Here is a 9,600-nt window from a genome sequence, read left to right on the forward strand (position 1 = left end):
CTTCTAATAAAGTGGTTGGAGGAGCAAAAAATCTTATTAAAAAAATCTAGAGGCCTCCAATGCAATTTTGTCATCAGAGCGTCTCAGTAATACTTCTGAGCATGTTGACCTACAAACCAAATGACCATTTGGTTTGCTGGCTCTTAAAGGTCAAGTGTAAAGCTTACTCCATTGTATCCTGGATCATCTGGAGAGATTTATCTTACTCAGGGTGCTGCTCGAAGCTAATAGCTTTTCACTTTACCTTTTAAATGGATCATAGCTGTGTACTCAGATGTAGCATGTGCTACTTTCAAAGTGCGAAGAGGCCAGCCAGACATTCTGTCTCCTTAGTGGGAGGCGGACAAGGGATAGTACATTCTCTTTGACGTTAGGAGGAGTATTCCGTCACACCGCTGGATCTCAGGAACTTTGTCGAGGAGGCAAGCCCCTGCATTTTCATAAGATGTGTTCTCAATTCTGTCATACGTGTATATTTACCAAGGCACTTCATCTCTCAACTCTTCCAGTCCTAATAGCTCACTGTCAGACACAGCCGGATCAAGGGGATGCAGTGTGGAATGTTGAGGCAGCCAAGGACTCTGCAGAGCAAATCGTGGCACAGAACAAGAAGTTTGCTGCCCTCACCCAGTGAAACGACCTGTTACTTTCATTCTCTGGATTGAAAGAAATACCATTTGCTAAGTTAAAGCTACGTATCAAATACCAAGGCAGTCTTCATTTGCTCAGGAAGACTCCATCTGGAGTGGCAACTCCAGTTGAAGTCATATAATTAAGTGTATGATAATCTGCCATCATTTATCAAGCCTGTTAATTTTTTCAGTGACCAAACTAGTGAAGCCATTCACCAGACCTGCAGCCCTCAAGTCTCTGATGATAGATTAACCTCTGCTTTTCCCTGGGGATGTCTTGTTGGAGGAAGGAAGCTTCAGTGGTTTCTACCTGTCCTTGCTCTACCACGTAGCCACTGACTGCTTAGAAAAGCGAAGAGTGGGTCTGCCAGTTGTATAATTTACATTCTAACTGTAAACTCAAGAACTGGAAAAAAAAAATAACAGCAAGGTGATTTCTTAGATTTATTCTTAGGTATTTGATGTTATCTGATGCTATGATATGTGGGATTGTTTTTAAATTTCACCCTCTAATTGTTCATTGCATGTGTGTAGTAGAAACTGATTTATTTTGATGTTGATCTCATATCTAGTGACCTTGCTAAATTTGCTTCTAACTCACTCGAATTTATCTCTAATAAATTATTTTCATATTTCTGTATCACAGTCGTCATCTGAGAGTAATGTTTTATTCTTTCTTTCCAATCCTTTTACATCTTCTTTTTCTCACCTTATTGCACTGTCTAGGACCTCCAGCACATTGTTAAGTAGAAGTGGTGATATCAGGCATCCTTGTCTTATTCCCTATCTCAGAGGTAAAGCTTTCAGCATTTATTTCACCATTAAATATGATGTTTGCTGTAGGATTTTCAGAGATACCCTTTATGGGATAAAGAAAATTGCCCTCTATTTCTAGTTTCTGCAGAGATTTTTATCGTGAATGGATAATGAATTTTATAAAACGCTTTTTTAATCCATTACAATTATCACATTACTTTTTACCTTTATTCTTTCAATACAGTGGATTAGATGAATTTTCTAATGTTAAATTCTCCTTGCATTTATAGAATAACTTCACATTCCTAGTATAAACCCAAGTCAGTGGTAATGTAGTACTCTGTTTATACAACTCTGGGTTTAGTTTGCTAACATTTTATGTAGAATTTTTGTATATATGTTCACAAGAGAGATTGGCTTATTTTTTTTCTGTAGGATATTATATCAGGCCCTGAGGTCAAGGTTATGCCGGCCTCCTAAAATAATTTCAGAAGTGTTTCCTCTTTTTTGTATTATCTGAAATATTTTGTATAAGACTGGTGCTTTTTCTTCCTTAAATGGTAAATTCACCATTGAAACCATCTGAGCCTGGAATTTGCTTTGTTGGGAAGGTTTTATATATGAATTCAGTTTCTGTAACAGATATAAGAATATGTAATTTTCCTGTTTCTTCTTGGATTTGTTTTGATAGATTGTGTTTCTCCAGGAATTTGTCATTTGCTTTTCAAATCTATTTTCAAAAGGTATTAAGATGTCTTTTTTATGGAGATGTATTTTAAAACCATGCACAAAATTAACAAAAGTTGGAACAACAATACAATGTCCTTTTTAACCTCTTTAGCCGTTTGAGGTTAAGCTGCCCGCTGACCTGCTGCTTCATCACCCTCAGATGCTTTAGTGTATTTTCTTTAAACAGAAATATTCTCTTAACCACAATACAACCATCAAAATTAAAATGTTAACATTGATATATTATTACCATTTAATCCTCAGAACCTATTCATGGTCAACAGTTTTCCTAATAATGTTCCTTATAGCAAAAGAGTCTCGTTCAAAATCATGCTTTACACATGTTTGTCATGTCTCTTTAATCTCCTTCAGTCTAGAGCAGTTCTTCGGTCATTTCACTTTGAAGATTACAAACCAGGTTCTTTTGGGGATATTTGAGTTTGATATTTCTTCTGGTCGGATTCAGGTTATGCTCCTTTAGCTAGAATACCACAGAAGTGCTGCTGTATTCCTCTCATTGCATGTTATCAGATGATGCACAATTTTGATTTGTCCCATTACTTATAATGTTTACTTTTATCTCTTCATGAAGGAGGTATCTACTAGGCTTCTCCACTGGGAAGTTACTCTTGGTAATTAATAAGTACTTCATCAGAAGGTCCTTTGTAACTGTGTACGTAACCTGTCCCTTAAGATTCTTTCAATTTATTCATGTATTTATTTGTATCTAAATGGACTCATGGTTTCCTCTTTTTCCTGAATGCGTTCTTATCAGTTACCATAATTATTTATTTGGAAGCTCAGATTGGTGGTGGGATTTGGTCAATGCTAACCGTTCAAGCCGGCTTCTTTGTCCTTTTGACATATTCCCGTCATTCTTTGCACATGTCCTTACTCTCGACACAATAGGCTTTTCTGAATTTGTCTTGTACTTTCCCTTTTCCAACCCTGGAATTAGCCATTTCTTCGTGGAGTTCTCATTCTTTTAGTGAAGAACAGATTTAGAAGCCAAGGAATGGGCACTGGATATGCTCACTGCTGTTGAGGTATTTTGTTCTTAAACCCTCCCAGTGGACAGAGCTAGGATGCTCTCAAATGGGTGTGTGTCTGTGTACACACATATATGAATATGTACTTCTATCTATTATTTAAAAACTGAGTTCACACTGATACCTTCAGTTCTAACAACACCACAGAGTTTGTTCTAGTTTTTCCCCTTTCCGTAATTATAACTTCATTCTCCAGCACTGCACGCTGGCTTTCATGAACCTTAATATTATTTGATCAGTCCCCCTCTCTCTGTATGCATGTCTCCCACTCCATTTGGGTTCTCAAATTCCATGCAGACTTTCCCACTCATGCATGTCCTCAGGACCCTCAGAGCATGGGTCTGACAGTCCAGTCTAGCTCGACCCACACTGGATGTTCTCATCACTATACCTAAGCTCAGATTGCCTGCTCGGGGTCTGACGCCACATTCTAGGTTACCCTCATATGGGGATCCCCTTCCCAGCTTGTGTAGGCTCTGGTTTTCCTACATCAGGCCACTTGTCTGTGTGGATGCCTGCCTCCTTCACCAGGTACACCTCTGTATGGAGGCCCTCCTCGGCCTTCCTGGGCTCTGGCGGTGCACACCAGGCCCCTTCCATGGCTCTGATGCTACATGGCTGTGACTCTCGTACAAGGTAGACATGCTCCTCACCCTGTTGGAGCTCTCTTGCCCCCTGCTGGGCTTTCTCACCCAGCTTGGCTCCAACATGCTATGTCGGCTGCCCATGTGTGGATGCCCCTTTACCCTGCTCGAGCTCTGGCACCTCACTTCTGGCTGCTCCCTGAATGAAGGCCCTCCTTACCACACTTGGGCTCTGACGCTGCGTGCCGTGCTGCCCCCATATTGACTTGGATAGCTTTTCATCTCTTTTGGTCACCAAAATAGCACACTAGTGGACATCCTTATCCCTCTCGGTCTCTGCCATGGCTCTGGGCCACGGCAGCTTGTCATGCTACCACCAGTGCAGGCCACCGTCTCCCTCTGCCCACTGAAGAGCTGTAGGATTGAAATTTTCAAAAGGAAGAACAAAGGAGAAGCTTGCTGTCCTTTTAATGTCTGAAGGATTTGCAAATTAACTCTTCTGTTTTATTCCTGATATTAATAATTTATGCCATCTTTCTTCCTGATTAGTCTCTTCCAGTAGTTTACCAATTTGTTAGTGTTCTCAGCAGATTTTATCTTGGTTTGCTGGTTCTCTCTGTCATATGCCTGTTTTCTGTTTGACTTCTGCTCTTTATTATTTCATTTCTCCTAGTTTTCTCTTGTGATTTTTTTCATTGATCCACCGGTTATTTGAAGTATATTTTAGTTTCTTGTTATTTTATTTAGATTTTTATAGATTTTTTAATTTCTATTTTTGTTCCCGATTTCTAGTTTAATTCTACTGTGGTCAGATAACATCCTTTTTACATTCCAGTTTTGTGAAATGTGTTGAGCCTTTATTATGCACTATCAAATCAATTTTGGCAAATTTCCACAGGCACTTGAACAGGGAATTCTACAGATGTATATTCGCCACCATTTTAGAGCTTCAGTTCTCAAACTTTAAAAACCACTGTCTTAAAACATAATGTTAAGAATTATAGGTTGTATTCCAGATATCCATGCATCCTACTTTTCCCACGGTTAGAAGGCACTTTGTCTTGCTTTGTAGGTGCTCTGCAATACGCAAATGGTAGATTAAAATACTTAAAATATATACATGCATGAACCTTTTTATGGATATATCATTTCTGTAAAATAGGGTATGAAATTACATTGTAAAACAAAAGATAAAGTAATAGTAGGGCATCATCATTTTGGTGTTTGATCATCCCACTAGAAATTTCTTCTTAAGGTTTGATGTTTACAGTGTAATTTAACAACTATATTATAAATTGTTACTTTGTAAAACAATTATCTTAAAATTTTTCCAATTTCAGCTAAATTTAAGCCAATTCTTAGTTATTACACTATGTAGACGATATGAAGAAGTCAGAGAAAAAAAGATTATTTCAAAAGTTTTTAAAAAGGTGAAATCTTCTTAATTGTATCATTTTAATGGAATTTCTATTCGACATACATTTGTACAGAAGAAAAGGTATTTTCAGAACTTTGAGGATTTATATAATTATAATGATATAATTTATAACTTATATTGCTGTATATAATACATAGTTTTATATTCCAAATAATTTACATATTTCAATTTGCAGCTTTAAAATTGTTTCTCTCAAATCCAGAAACAGTAGTGAGGTCTACCTATGGAGCCTACTTAGCATCTTTAAATGTCACTACCCTGTTTTGAGTAAATTGTACCTTAGTCTCTGGAGCAGTTACACTGAATCTAAACTGTGGCTCAGCTGTGTAAACACTCCAGTTGGCAGGCAACTAGACAGGGAAAAGTAAACCGAAGGAGTAAGGTGTAACATTACCAGACAGAAATTATATTGTGCTGATCCCACATCAAAAGGAAGTCGAGAAAAGGGAAAAGAGTCACAGAAAGAGAAGGTATTTTAATAAAGGTGAAAACAAATCAGATTACCCGACTGAAGGATAAAAAAGGCGGGAACTTGATCATGTTGGTTTTTCTAGCCAACATCTTTTATGCTCCTCTTTCCTGGACCCTATATGCTTTAGGCATCTACTTTATTTATTTATTTTTGCTTTTGATTCATGTGTATTTATTTTTTACTTTTCTTTTTCCAGTTTTATTGAGGTATAATTGGCATGCAACAAAGTATACAACATAATTATTTGATACATGTATGTACTGCAAAATGTTTACCACAGTAAGTTTAGTTAATATCAGTCACCTCACATAGTTATATATATTTTTCTAATAAGAACTTTTAAGATGCCTCTTAGCAACTTTCAAATATACAATACAATTTAGTTAACTCTGGCCACTGTGCTATATACATTACATTCCCAGGACTTGTTTATCTAGAAGTTTATACTTTTTGACAACCTTCACCCATTTCTCCTATCCCCCCACCCCACCTCTGCTATCTATGAGTTCAGTTGTTTTAGATTCCACATATAAGTGACATCATATAGTATTTATATTTTTCTCTCTGACTTATTTTGCTTAGCATAATGCCTTCAAGGTCCAACTGTGTTGTCACAAGTGGCAGGATTAGTTTCTTATGGCTGAATAATATATCTGATGTGTGTGTGTGTGTACCTGTATCACATTTTCTTTGTCCATTCATCTGTCAGTGGACACTTAGGCTGTTTCTATGTTTTGGCTATTATAAATAATGCTGCAGTGAACATGAAAGTACAGATGTGTTTTCAATGTAGTGATGTTTTTTCGCCTTCAGATAAATATACAAGTGGAATTGCTGGATCATATGGTAGTCCTGTTTTTAGAGGAACCTCCATACTGTTTTCATAGTGGCTTCACCAGTTTACATTCCCACCAACAGTGCACAAGTGTTCTCTTTTCTCCACATCCCAATCAGCACTTATGATCTCTTGTCTTTTTGTTAATAGTCATTCTAACAGGTCTGAGACGATATCTCACTGTGGTTTTGATTTGCATTTCCTGATGATTAGTGATGTTGAGCACCTTTTCATGTACATATTGCCCATTTGGATGTCTTCTTGGGAGAAATGTCTATTTAGTTCCTCTAAATTTTTAAATCAGATTGTTTTCTTTGCTTTTGAGTTATATGAGTTGTTTATATGTTTTGCACATTAACCCGTTATCTGATATATGATTTGCAAATATTTTCTCCCATCGGAGGGGTTGTCTTTTCATTTTGTTGATTTCCTTTGCTGTAGAGAAGTTTTTTAATTCAGTATAGTTTTACTTACTGATTTTTGCTTTTGTTGCCCTTGCTTTTGTTGTTAAATCCAAAATATCATTGTCAAGGTCAATGTCAGGGAGTTTACCCCCTGTGTTTTATTCTAGGAGTTTTATGGTCTCAGGTCTTAGGTTCAAAAAATCTGCTAGATTCAGTCTTAGTAGGTTGTCTGTTTCTAGGAATTTATCCATTTCCTCTAGGTGGTCCAGTTTTTTGGCATCTAATTGTTCATAGTAGTCTCTCATGATTCTTTGTATTTGGGATATCAGTTGTAATATCTCTTCTTTTTCATTTCTAATTTTATTTATGAGTCTTCTCCCATTTTTTCTTGGTGAGTGGCATCTACTCTTTTCCATATAGATATGAACAGTGAAATTGACTCTATCCCAAGCTTTAATTTGTTGGCTTCTGATTAATCTAAGCCAATTATGCTAATCCCACTCCCCCTACCAGAAGTGGGTTTAGAAATAGACATGTGACCTGGTTCTGTCTGTCGAGTAATATCCTGAGAGACTTCTGGGAAAGATCACCTCTCTTGAAGAAATAAAATAAAAGTAAAGGAAATGATGGTATGCTGACTCCTAGAACCACTACATTTGAAAAATTTTTATTAACTTCATGTTTTATTAACAGTAAATATTCTCATTTAATTTATAATTCAATAGATGATTAAATATACGATCTTAAGGGAAGGGATTCAAGGGTATTAAACCAAGACCGGTTTAATGATTTAAAAATTACCAGTAGAGAATATATTTGGAAACAACAGAAATCCAACTATCAGTTTTTTGTTGCTGGGTTTTTGTTTGTTTGTTTTGGAGGTTTTTTGTTTTGTTTTGTTTCTAACAAATAGGGATTTGTCTCAGGCACCAAGGAACTAGGGACCTACTGATATTTCAGATGCCCAGATGCTTTGTTTTTCTGCTTTTCCATCCTTAGCTCTCATTTCCACGCTTGTCATTTCATGGTTACAGGATGGCTGCTGCACCTCCAGGCAGGAGGATAGGAAAAGGCCAGTGGACAAAAGGAGCATCCCAGATCAGTCTGCCTGCGTTTATCAGAAAACAAAAGCTTTCCTGGAAGCTCCACTCTGAAATCTGGGATATTGTTTTTTATTGGCTGTTACCTGTAGGATATTTAACCTGTCTTCTCTTTTCAAGTGCAGCTTTCACTATATGATTTCAGTAACTTCTATTTTTTGCATATGTTTTATAAACTGTATGTTAGACTCACTAGGTAAGACATTTAATTTTCCTTTTTTCAGAATTAGGACTTCTGAGCAAATATGCAAATTTGTGCTGTTCCTACAAATTAACATTTTTCATTTGAACCAGGTGTTGTAATCATTTTAAAATGAGTTTTATAGTTCTTGTGTTAAGTTTTCTATCTGAGGAAGAACAGAAGACCTATTGAACATTTTAACTAAACTCCATTATAAGAATTATAATATAAGCTATCTTTTTTCAGGGTCCCTCTTTTGAGAAAGATTCATTGTCCATTAAAAGAAAAACTGAGCACTGTTTAAATTTAATATCTGGTATGGCATTCAGGATTCATCTACAAAGACTTAGCTATTCTTAAATTGTATACTGAACTCTATTTCCTTACATCCCCCTCATGCTCCGACCTCTGTCCTATTCATAGACATGTTTCTTCTCAGTCATTGAGAAAAACACTAAAAGGATAATTTAAGAGTGAAAGAAAATGTGGTTTCAAATTAACTGCTGGAGGTGGAGATGCCTGCTGCAGACAAGGGGGAGCCATACTTCAGAAGGAGTACAGACGTAGAATAGAATGAGGCAGGGAGTGACCTCCTGATAATGGAGTTGGAATCAGATGGAATGCAGCCTTCAGCCTTTGCTGATCGATGGGGAGTAGGCCTTGATTCACAATGCACTTCATTTTAGGATTCGGGTTCTAACATAGATGTGGAAAATAGTTTCTGACACTGTTAAGCTGAATGTTAGTATAAGTTCATCTCAGTAATTTAAGAAAATAAAGTTTTTATGTTTGTTTTACCTACTGTATTTTTACCTATTGGGACTAAAGAGGCCACAGATCTAAGGGAGCAGATGCAGTATGTATGCTTCAGTATTGTTTTAAAAGGAAAAACTAAATAAATATGTCATTTCACTAATATTTATCACTCTTATTTTTATAGTATATAACAGGATCTATCTTAGTTTATGACTTTTATTTTTCCTGATCTTATTGTCCAGTAGGAGAGGAGTGGGAAACCAGATTAGTTTATTTCTGCATCTGAACTAGGAAAGAAAACTCATTAGTAAATCTAATAGTTACATTGCCACACATTTTTAATCCATTTAACATTTTTAAGTTATTTACAATTATTGTGGACTGTACTGCATGTTGAGGCTAATTGGAAACAGTGACCAGATTCTTAATCATTATCAGGAAACTGCATTCAGAGAATGAGAAGAACACCCCCACTGGATGAATTGCAGCCACCACCATATCAGGATGACAGTGGTTCTCCCCATCTCTCATGTACACCCTCAGAAATTGGGGACAGTAAATGTGAATTTTCCCACTGCAGCAACAGTCCAAGATGCTCATATAACAAGTGCCCAAGTGAAGGAAGCACAGGTCATGAAATAGAAAGTTTTCATAATAAAGGATA

General features: G+C 36.7%; 1 protein-coding gene across 4 annotated transcripts in view; it reads left to right on the forward strand.

Annotated features, from left to right (window-relative positions):
• Positions 1–9,600, forward strand: part of SYT14 (synaptotagmin 14) — a 169,962-nt gene that overhangs the window by 105,581 nt on the left and 54,781 nt on the right. The window lies entirely within an intron of this gene.

This window comes from Pteropus vampyrus, unplaced genomic scaffold, assembly GCF_000151845.1.
Source record: "Pteropus vampyrus isolate Shadow unplaced genomic scaffold, Pvam_2.0 Scaffold207, whole genome shotgun sequence".
In the NCBI taxonomy this organism is placed as follows: domain Eukaryota; kingdom Metazoa; phylum Chordata; class Mammalia; order Chiroptera; family Pteropodidae; genus Pteropus; species Pteropus vampyrus.